The sequence below is a fragment of the Dermacentor silvarum genome, chromosome 7, assembly GCF_013339745.2.
Source record: "Dermacentor silvarum isolate Dsil-2018 chromosome 7, BIME_Dsil_1.4, whole genome shotgun sequence".
In the NCBI taxonomy this organism is placed as follows: domain Eukaryota; kingdom Metazoa; phylum Arthropoda; class Arachnida; order Ixodida; family Ixodidae; genus Dermacentor; species Dermacentor silvarum.
Genome location: NC_051160.1, coordinates 81427397 through 81439089, shown reverse-complemented (window position 1 = coordinate 81439089; position 11693 = coordinate 81427397).

Sequence of the window (11693 nt, the reverse complement as noted above, 5' to 3'; positions counted from 1 at the left end):
ATGGTCCAAATGACGCTTTAGTTCAAGAAGGAAAGATGGCGCCGACGCAAAAGAACACGAGCCATGGATTGATGACGATTTTGTAGAAAGATGAAGTCCGCATAAATGCGTACAATATAAGCATACTTTTATCCAGGACACACGTACAATTGAATGCAATGGAATATTTGAAGCCTTCCATTTATTTCCAGAATAACTATTCCTTAAAACAAATAATCAGCGCTGTTCTTGTACAGCGTAAAAAATATCAACAGAATGTGCGGAACTTATGCCTCAACGTTTGGCGCACATCTAGCAAGAGTCCTTTTCATGTTGCCATCTAAATAGCTTCATGCGTGCTTGATGTTATCGAAGTTATCAGTGTCAATCATTTCCTTTTCCGGAAATATTTATGAGCTAATAAGTGAGTACCCTGCAAGTCTTTTGTTTACCAACGGACGAACACCGGTGCTGGCGGCTAAGATTCTAGGCCCGAGGCTGCAAGAATCCCATAAAATCACGTGGACGCCGGGTCACGCGGGACTGGAGGGGAACGAAAGGGCGAACGCCTTAGCTCGAGCGCTAATTAACCGAGCGGGGCAAAACCAATCGTCTGATCAATCCCCACCCTTTACCTTTGTGCCCTTGCCATCAAATTACTGCGACCGACTCGAGATCCAGCGACTCAACCGCAGGATTTATCCTCCTCCTCACAAAAAGCTCAGCACTGAAGAGGCAATAGCCCTCAGACTTATCCAAACAAACACATTCCCAAACCTACACAGATACAGCAAAATATACCCACAAACATATCGCGGCATCTGCCCCTGGTGCGGCGACACACGCCCTACGCTCTTTCACATCTCGTGGGGGTGCGGGGGCAAACCTGAACATTTAAATACGCCTAACACGTCATTTGAGCGGTGGGAGGTACAGTTGACCGGCGATACCCTGGCGGGACAAGAAGCTCTCGTCCAGCAAGTACGTCGAGCAGCCATGGCCAGTGGAGTCCTGGAATGAGGACACCACCCACTCGTCCTCAATATCAACTCGATGGTCTAAATAAATGTTTTTTCTCTCTCTCTTTGTTGTCAGCATTCCCATGGCTCTATTGGGTAAAATCTGTGATATATTCAATGAAGTGGAAAACATAATTATCGCATTTACCTTTAAAATTTGGAACATACTCCCTAAATAACCCATTGCAGTTTTATATCTTGCCAAAGAAGTCTACTAGGAACTCAATTTGTACGTCTACGTAATAAAAATAATAGTGAGGTTCTTCTTGGCGAATCAATGCGGTTCTCATAAAGTGGTGTTAGTACGAAGGTAGGTCACCTGAAAAGTCCGAGACCAGCATTTCCTTCCAGAATGCCACATCGTATTTTACAGAGCAAATCTTCTACAGTTTATGTTAATGTCGATGAGTCCGGGTTTATGAAAAAACAACTTGTTGCTAGAAATAGAAACAAAGCTTTTGCAAATCACGTATACAAGACATACACTAAAAAAAACACCAAAAAACAGCTTGAACTTGTAGGTAGAAAGCTATATTCCAATTCGTTATCCCAATTCTTCATCTTATAGGTTACGCAAACGAATCATGACAGCCGTATTTTTTGCACGTGGTTTCATATTGTGCTTTCATATTAACTACAAGTGAAAACATTTGGTCTACCGTCCTCACGTAGCATCCATGGCAATCCTTTCATCAGCTTTGGTTGATGCAATTTGTAAGCGAAACATTTGCATTCTAGCAGAGTTTTGATAAAAATAGCTACGAGAACAAGCTAGATGACAGCGTGATGTCAATTCAACATGTTTTCTAGCGTATGCGTACTACCTTATTTGACTCCTTTACTACCTTATTTGACTCCATGGTGACATGCGCAAAACGCAGCCCTAGTAAGAAAAACAAGCGTTCGCGACCTTTCTTTCGAGCTGCAGCGAAAACATAACATACTTTTTCTGATAATCTTTTCAGGATGTTGCATACCTTTACTACTCTGATCTGGAAGCCTTTATAATGGAAACGTTAGCAAAGCACTGCAAGAATAAGTTTCAGCATCAATTGTAAAGAGAATGCAAATAGAACTTTTTCTAAAGGGTATCGTGCATAGATCTTGCAAATTCCATGTGCTTCAAGGCTGCATCGTTGCACTCGAACTTGACTCCATTGAACAACTCGATACATGCTTAAAAGAGTATTCATGGATTAAGGGGCTTGCAGAACTAATCTGGAGTGCGACAGTAATGCTCGCCAACTCAAGAATGATGGGTGCCACGGTACTACTTACATCCGAAACCAGGTACTGTTGACTGAAAATACATTACCTCACCGTAGAAAGTGTAATTTTCACTTGCTTAGTGCTGCCTTGGGTGACTAATATATGGTATACCTATCTTAAATTTTTAATTTTGTTTTCGCCTTTTTAATTTCCTCTATGTAATGCAGGGCTCTCTACGGGGCACGCAGAAACAGGTATACCGTGAAGGTCCCAAAGACTGATGACCACTACAACTCCCAGCTCGCGTCACACAGGAACACCATATATTATATATATGGCTAAGGAAATCACGCTGGCCCCGGTAGCATAAGGAAGAAGAGAGGGTGCGACGTACGTAATATTTCCACAGTATATTTTGCTGAAGTTTTGGCTGGTCCACCATCCGTGACGTTCGCAAAATATACTGTGCCAATCCAACGTACGTCGTACTCGCTTTCGTTCATGACGTATATATATATTCTTCCGAGATATGAAGTTCGGTCCATGTGAAATACTATGGATGTGTTTTACGTCTATTCTTTTTGAATTCCATGAAAACGTGAACGATTGTGCTTTCTACAACAGCAAAATACTTTAAAATGATTGCTTTAGGTGCCACGAAGCACATTAAGCACTTACCAGGTTGTGTCCGTGCTGCCATAATTTTGCTTTATTATTAAGGGGTAATTGGCTTCCTTTATATTTCTTATTGAATGGACTCATTAGGAAATGTGAATTTGCTTGTACTTAAAATACTCTATAGTGACTGCTCATTCAGATTCAGATTCAAATTTATTGTTTCGTTAGTGACACATATATGCAGTAGGGGCTATACAGAAACAGATCCCGCAGTCAGAAACTGCAGTGGGACCTCTTGTTCTTAGTTGCATAATAACATATAAATAAAAGGCGTAAATTGCGGTTATGCACAAACAAAGAACGCATTACACAATTTCTAGTGTTAGACCAATAAAAACAATTTCAGCACATTACAACATTAAAATGTACATAATATACTATCGACCCAAAAAGTTTACGGACCAAGGGATCTGACAAAAAAGCTGAATATCTCCGCAGCCTCAAAACGCAGCCTGGTATTATCATTTCCAGCCTCCACTTGTATATGCGAACGACATAGTGTTTTACGGTTTTACTGGCTACTTTTAAAAGCTGGTCGAATATTTACCGTTTTCTGACATCCCGTGGTCCATGAACTTTTTTGGTCTATAGTAAATGTTTAGCTTGTGTGGATAATGTATATATTCATAGCTCTATTACTACATGTATTATATGTCTTTATTTCTTTTTGAAAATGCTGCGTAATATACCTTGTCTGTGTGTTGCATGTTATACCCACCTCAACATTGTAATACCTATTGCTGTAAATACAGATTTTGAAAAGCATTGCAGTTGCAGGGTTGTATTTGCTTGAATGCTGTTTCTGTAAGAAACAATATATCGGTGAAACGGAAGAATCAAGCGACGTCAGGTGAAATTAACATCTCGCGGATACAGCTAAAAAGCTTCCCAAAGTGGTCGTGGAGCATTTCAACGAACCAAGTCATAACTTTGATGAACTTAAACTCTACTTCGTACAGGGAAATTTTCCTTCTGAACGAGACAGAAAATACAGAAAATCATACCTCAGCCATAGTACATCAAAGCCGATAGCCATAAACGTTTCAAAGGGAGCTGTAGAATATCGCCGCCATAATAAATATAAGACTATAGGCAGCAGCACTTAGTTGTCTGCTACTGTGTTCCTCAGTGTTTTGTTACTGGGTTGTCAATGCCATTCCAACCTCCCCCCACCTCTCTTTCCTCTCATGCATTCCTTTCCTTCGTTTTCTTTAATTTCATTATTCGTTTTTACCACGACAGCCATTTTCTGGCGCTACTTTTAATCTCATTTTGAGAGAGACAAAAGTTCCCAGATGACCAGCAAAGAAGATAATCCCTCCCCCGTCGTTCAGACCTTTTCCGCGAAAAGAGGAACCTACGGTGACACATCAGCCGGCTCACACGCGGTGCTACCACACTCCTCCTCCGACGCAAAAACTTACCTATATATACAGTGCTGAGGAAAGCATTTGACGCCTTGTAAAAGACAAGTCCAGTTGTCGAAACGTTGGCACCTGCTTTCATCTTGTTCTCGTTTTGCTCAAGCTTGTATTTTTGTGTTACAAGACTGCTATGTGCATACGCCCATCATAAGCATTGCAGTATTCAATGCAGAGAAAAGAAATAATTATCGTCTTCACCTTTAAAAATATGAAACGCATTCCCCTAAAAAAAACGGGGTAGTTAGATATCTTGCTAAAGCAGCCTATCTCGAACTCGATTTGTTGATCTACGTAATGAAAATAATTCTCCGCCAGCGTTCCGACAGAGAGTGTCCGCGGCCATCGAGTGTTACGTATTCATGTTTGCTTGTGCGCGCTGACACCATGCTTGTTAATTTAGTTAGTTATGAAATATTTCCGCGTTTACACGGCCGATAAAACTATCCTTCCTTTGTATAGCTGTCTACTAATTTGCTATCGCAATTGATGCTTCACTTTCAGGCGAAATTGCTGCTACGCACCAATTTTTGTTACGCACGCGTACAACGCTGCCAAGCATGAAGTTACAGGATATGCGCCGTTCTTTATGGTGTCCGCATGCCCTCGCCAGAGCTTTTTTGAGACTATTGTGCCTTTATCGTGCCAAAAAGATTCTTCAATCGCCTTAACTCTACCTAGTCAAGAGTTGGACGGAAACCCGTCTGGTCGGGAATATGCATGACAATAATTAAAACGGACACCGACCACGAAACAGTGTACAACAGTATACAAGTAGCGCATGTTCCTACAAAAAAGTTGAGACACTCCCTTGTAAACATAAAAGACAAGCTACCAAAAGAAAAATTCCCAGGTGTTGTCTACAGCATCCCATGCGCAGACTGCGATCGAAGTTACGTCGGCGAGACAGGCAATTTTCCGCAAAGACTCAAGCAACACATGTATGATGTAAGAAAGAAGCACGTAACTACAGATTCTCTTGACGAACACGCAGAAGCGACTCGTCATGAAATAGACTGGGACAACGCAAAGATAATAGAAAAAGAAAAGGACTGGACTTCTCGGCTTTTGCTTGAATCCCTGACAATTCAGACCACCGAACACACACTTAATCGCAACGACGGCAACTTTCCCCACGTGTACACACATTGCTTACGTCAAGTCTTAAAGCCTACATAACCATACCATTTCCGCTTTCAACTTCATTGTGAACAATGCTCCCGTGCGGGAGCCTAAACGTCTTATTATATTTTTTCAACTTTCGTGGTCGGTGTCCGTTTTAATTATTGTCAACTCTACCTAGTGCTGAAAAAAACACGTCGACTTGCGCATTTCTCAAGGCCACAGTAAGGCTCGCTATGGTGCCCGGCATATCCCCGTATTCCCGGTGGCTATGTTTGATTCTGGACAACTGTTCGCAAAGAGGGATCGTGCCGCTACCGCAAGTCTCTTCCCAATTATTCTAGACAATTCTTTATACCCACTCGCTTGAGTAGTGTGCACTATGCGGTCCCCAAACTAACGGCAAGTAAACGGCGTTCACGAGCGTCGCAAGTTGTTCACGTAGCCAGACTAAAGCTTTACTATCACAGGTCCCTTTAGCCTCACCCAGCCACCTTTGCCTGCTCCCGGAGAAAATCCGACAGCACTGCGCGACGGAGCCGCAGGAAGAAGTAGAGGGGTGCGCATGAGCTCGGCTGTACTCCGCGCCGGCTGGACCATCCCTGCGGCTTCATCCTGGATCTCGTTTCACCGTGTAAACATCTTTCGTAACAATCGTTGTATATTTTTATTTTTATTGTTCTGAGCATGCTCATTGCAGTAAGCCAGGGTACGCATGTAGAATTATTGCACGGACTAAACTGAGTTGCAAGTCAGCGCAGGTGGGTGGCAGGTGTGCCAAACTTTACTTCCAATAAACGACTTAAAGATCGTCTGTCTAAATATCGCACTTCTTTATCGCACAATGACAGTGAAGAAACACTTACACAGCGCTCTCCATAATTGCAAATTTCGTACCCTTTCTGATTCTAACATACGTTATCATCCGCAGTCATTCATTCGCTTTTCCTCTTTCACGCCCGTTATATTAGTCCTATAGTACAGTGTTTACCTGCTCATTGCATTACGCAGCCCGCCGAACTTAATTTCTTCCTGGCAATATTAGGAATGTTCGTTGTTAATAGTGTCTATTAGCGTTGTTTTCCTTCGTGAAGCGTCACTCCTTATCCTCTTTATGAAAAATATACTCGTTGGTTCTACGTTATTATCCTACTATATTTTATAATTATGGCTTGTAAGAATATTGAGATGGGAACCCACATTGGCCACGGCAGTTTTACTATAACGCCAAAAGTCGCAATTTCGGTAAGTAAGTTCAACGTCTAATGAGGCGTACAAGAGGCGTCTAATATTAATACAATGCCAAAAGGCGCAATTTCGGTAAGTTCAACGTCTCATGAGGCGTACAAGACGCGCCTAACATTATAATATGGCCCTACGTCGTCCCTTCGTCCCTTCAGGACGACGTACGAACATATTATACTGTTCTCTCGCGATATAACTAAAAATACAGGAGGCTCTACGCATGGGACGTATAGGCTATGCGATGAGCAGCAAATCACTGATCCCTGTAGCTTCCCGCCTTCGGCTACTAGGAGTGTGCTGCAGCGTTGATGTGCACGGCTCCGTCGACGTTGCGTGTGAACCGGGAAGCAGAGAATGCAATGAACAGTGAATCCAGTGAAGCGCAAAACGTTGCCAGCACGCCATGTTATGTATGTACTTATATTTATGCCTTTGAATATATCAAGGAAATAGTGCTTACTTTGTACGCGCTGCTTCAGATCCGCAGTGCAGGCACACGCAATAAAACAAAAACATTCAATTTGAACGTTTCGGCAGGGGAACAAAATTAAATGGTTCTTCTGGCGTTTGTAGGTGAGACTGCACGTCTTTCAATATATATATTTGCGAGCCCCGTACCCTTTACTGGTACGGCCTACTCATTTAAAATTCTATAACCGCCTAGATACGATGGCCAACCTTCTATGCAAGAACGACTCCAATGAAGGGATTGCGTTTGCCTACTGCATCCGTGCGAAGACGTCTACAGTGTCGAACTAGACGTGCTCGAGCTTGGAAGCACTGTCTCGCACGGACACTCAAGAAAAAGAAACCACGTCAGCAAAGGCAGCCGGGGCTTACAATGGAAGCAGGGAACAAGTGTCGGCGCGATTGAAAGTCATCTTTAGGGAGGCCAACAGTTGTCGGAGCAACCGTGCCGAGAATCGACGCACGTGGTGACTTCGAAAAGACACATCTTCCGCTTCCGTTGCCTAGCAGACACACAGGAATCTGCGAGAGCCTACCATCCATCGCGTATTAAACAATCCTTGGAGTGACGTACCCGCCAGAGCTTCGTGGAGGGGAAAACCGGGAGCGCGCGATGACAGTACGAATGATTTGTAAGAATCATTCACATGGCCCTCTTATGAATACCCAACATTCGTGTATTATTAAATCCGTAAGCATTTGCATGCATCCCAACGAGGAAATCCTTCCGTCCACCCCTCTTTCACGTAACATGAATCTCGATATAGAAATACTGTATGATAAATCGAATAAATTCGCAAGGAAAAGGCGCTGGTGGTGGTGAGTTTCAAACCCAGGACCCCACGGAGAGCAGACGAGTTCCTTACCCACTGAGCTAAAAAACCACGCTTGCAGAAGGAAAATATATATGAAACATGTGAATAGGTTCGTCCGATGCTACAAAAGAAATATTAAATGAAAACCGTTGCTTTGAAGGCTTTCTTGAAAGATTTTGTAATGGTGGAATAAAAGCCTTCTCTTGTACCACCTGAAGAGCCGACTTAGTGGATTGTAGAAATAAGGAAAATACCAATTTTGCTAAAAAATTGGGCCAAACATGCCACATTCCCGATGCCTTTCGGTAGTCGTGGGGCGTTCCTTCAGCGACCGAAATGCCACAGATCCTCTCTCACATAGCTTTCATTAAAAATGTGAAAAAAAAAGAAATGTGTCATTAAAAAAATAAATGTGACCGATGGTTGAACGGAAGATCTGCCGTCTAACACAGCTGACCGATAGTCTCACGCATTGGCTATTAACGCGCACCTGCTTATCTCGTTCCACAGGCAGCCAGTTCTATAAAACACACGGCGCGTGCGCCATTGGGCACTTTCTTGCTTTATTTCCTTGTGACAGTACGTGTTTCGAGGCGCCGTGTTAGACGGCACTATCTCCTGGACAGGTCCACTTTATTCTAAGCATTCCTCGTAGCAGTTTACGTCATGTGGAAACGCTGCAACGTTGTACCAACCTCATGATCTTCCTAATTGGTTTTTTAACAGTTCTTCGCTGCAGTATATATGACATGGTCGTTTTACTATACATCACATGACATAGTCATAGGTACGTACGAATATCTAAGACGTAGGTGCCGATTACGTCATTACTGGGGCAAGTGGACAAGCGCAAGCGTATCGCTCTCGCTTGTCCCCTACCCAGTCATAACCAAACAACGGTCATGTCGTAAGATCTTGTGAATTGGCCCGAGTGTCGATCATGTCTTTGATGCTATACGATTGTCTCACACACCTACGCTCCCGAAACCCCTGCCTAATTTACAACTGCTTACTTTGTACAAACATGTTGGTTCACCTGGTAACGCTTTGCGAGACCACAAACAATGTTTGACCTCCTGGTACCTGCAACATGCTTCGCATAATATGTATCCTCATAGTGCGTGGAATCTTACAATTTTTTTATTTTTGAGCATATGTTTCTGGGCTGTGTCGGTCATCATTTCTTTCTTCTTGCCCTCCAAGGCGTCTGTTGACATCTTTAGGTAGAGCATATCTTGGGCTATCAGGAGCATGCAAGGGTGTGGCCTTTCGAAAGCTTTTCTTTTTCGTGTTTCACCAGCGTGAAATTTTGCCTGTTTACCACAATCACAAAACTCCTTGACTGGAATGCAGTGATGGAGTACGCATATGTGAAAGCACATGTCCTTTTGACGTTAGTGTTCTTCTAGCTTCTCCTATGTTGTGAATGAAACACCTCTAAAATGCAAATGTATTCTTCGGAATATATTTAACTTAGAATTGCTGCTCAAACTGCCTGTGTTGTTTTTCTATCAAAGGTGGAGTACGCATATGTGGAAGCACATGTTCGTTTGACGTTAACTTTCTTCTAGCCTCTCCTTGGTTGTTGATGAAACGCCTCTAAAATAAGAATGTGTTCCTCGGAAAATATTAAACTGATATTTACCGCTCAAACTGCGTCCGCTGGTTTTCTATAAAAGATGTAGTACGCATTTGTGGAAGCACATGTCCGTTTGACGTCAGAGTTGTTCTAGCTTCTCCTAGGTTATTGATAAAATGCCTCTAAAATGCAAATGTATTCCTCAGAAAATATGAAACTTAAAATTGCTGCTGAAACTGCCTCCGTTGTTTTTCTATCAAATATCGAGTAAGCATAAGCGGAAGCACATGTTCGCACAAATCGAAAGACCAACATTTATTTCCAAAATACCACATCAAATTTTACAGTGCAATTCTCTCTCTGAGAGTGCGTTGAGTACGGGGCCATAAAAAACTACTTTCTGCTCGAAATATACACAAAATATATTGGGAATGACTAACACAAGTGACACATTAATTACAACATAAAACGTCTTGAAGCAATACATGGAAAGCTATATTCAAATTATTTGTTCAGATTGTTCAACTCTTGTGTTAGGGAAAGGAATCAGGACACACGCATTTTTTTCGCATGCTTTCATTTCGCGTTAGGTATTCGCTACACGTGAGCAGCTTTTGACTAACCTCTTTACGTAGCGCCCATGGCAATGCTTTCAAATGGCAGATTTTATTGATTGAAGCTGGTGAGCGGGAAACTTCCACTTTGGCAGAGAGAAGGATATAAGGAAGGCAGGGATGTTAACTAGTCAAGAGTCCGGTTAGCTACCCTACACTGTGGGAAGGGAGAAGGTGAAGAGAAAGAAGAGAGAGCGATAGGCTGGGGTATGGAGACGTGCACGGAGCGTACCACTTGCTCTCAAAAAGCACAAATGTGCCTTCGCTGCCTTCTGAGCCGATGATCGCTGGGGACGGTGTTCTAGTATATTCTGTTAACTCAGGGCACGATCATCTAGTTTCCTGAATGCGTTAATCATAGATTGTCTTTCTGCTTCAAATTGAGGACAGAGGTACAAGAAGTGCCGCTGTCCTCAATGGATGGAAAGGATGTTCCACATCCACCGCCATGGTTTCTGAGTGGTGGTGCTGGGTTTGTTCTAGTTGTAAAACATAAATACCCCAGAAAGGGAATCGGAAAACGGCTCCGCGGTAGCTCAATGGTAAGAGCATCGCACGCGCAATCGTTCCCCACCTGCGGACGGTTGTTTTTTCATCTATTTTCATTTCCATTAATTTATCATTTCCTTAATTCAATTAGTATGTACAAGGTTTATTGGAACATACATAATATGTAATCATTTCTTTTGAAAATGCTACGCAATACGTCTTGCCTGTTTGTGTTGCATGTTATACGCATATGAGATTCCTAATAACTACTGCTCTAAAAATTTGCAAGACTGTATTTATCTGTTGCATGGTTCTACGGTGTATATACGGCAAGAATCAATAATATTTACTGCGATCAAGAGGCATAAGGCTAATTTGTACCCATATGAAGATGCAAGCTGGACTTTCAGACGCAGTGTTTGATAGCCGACCTCGAATCTATAGATGGCTTCACACGAGAGCCACGTGTCGGTGCTCTCATCTTCATCATTATCAGCCTATATTTGTGTCGATGCTCTAAATATTAGTAATTCAGGGCGTAAATGTGACGCTTCCTTCCGTACACACACTAGAGAAAAATGGTTATACATCTATCCAACATCCATATTGTTGGGTGCTAACGTGGACTAACAGGCTAATACATCCATTTGGAAGGGCACCCTTCCTAAACGGTGCTGTAATAGCACCCCAGATGTAGGGTGAAGACAACAGTGTTCTTGATATGTCCGTCTGGTGAAAAGCTAATTTAAGCCGTGATAGTAGGCAGCGCATTGACTTGAAGGGTTTCTAAACTAAGAACGAAGCCCCACAAGCGCTGTGTCACCGTCCAAGGCGTCCGTGGAAGGAGTCAAATGTGGTATTAGCATACGCGAGATAAACATCTCGAATTGACGTCACGCTGTCTTCTAGTTTCTTCTCTTGGTTATGTTTATAATAAGCTCTGCTAGAGTGCAAGTGTTTCGCTTAGAAGTTATATTAGTCACAGCTGACATTTTAAAAAAATCTGTTAGTGCCACGAGAATACGTTAGCCAAAAGCTGTTCACATTTCGCGAAT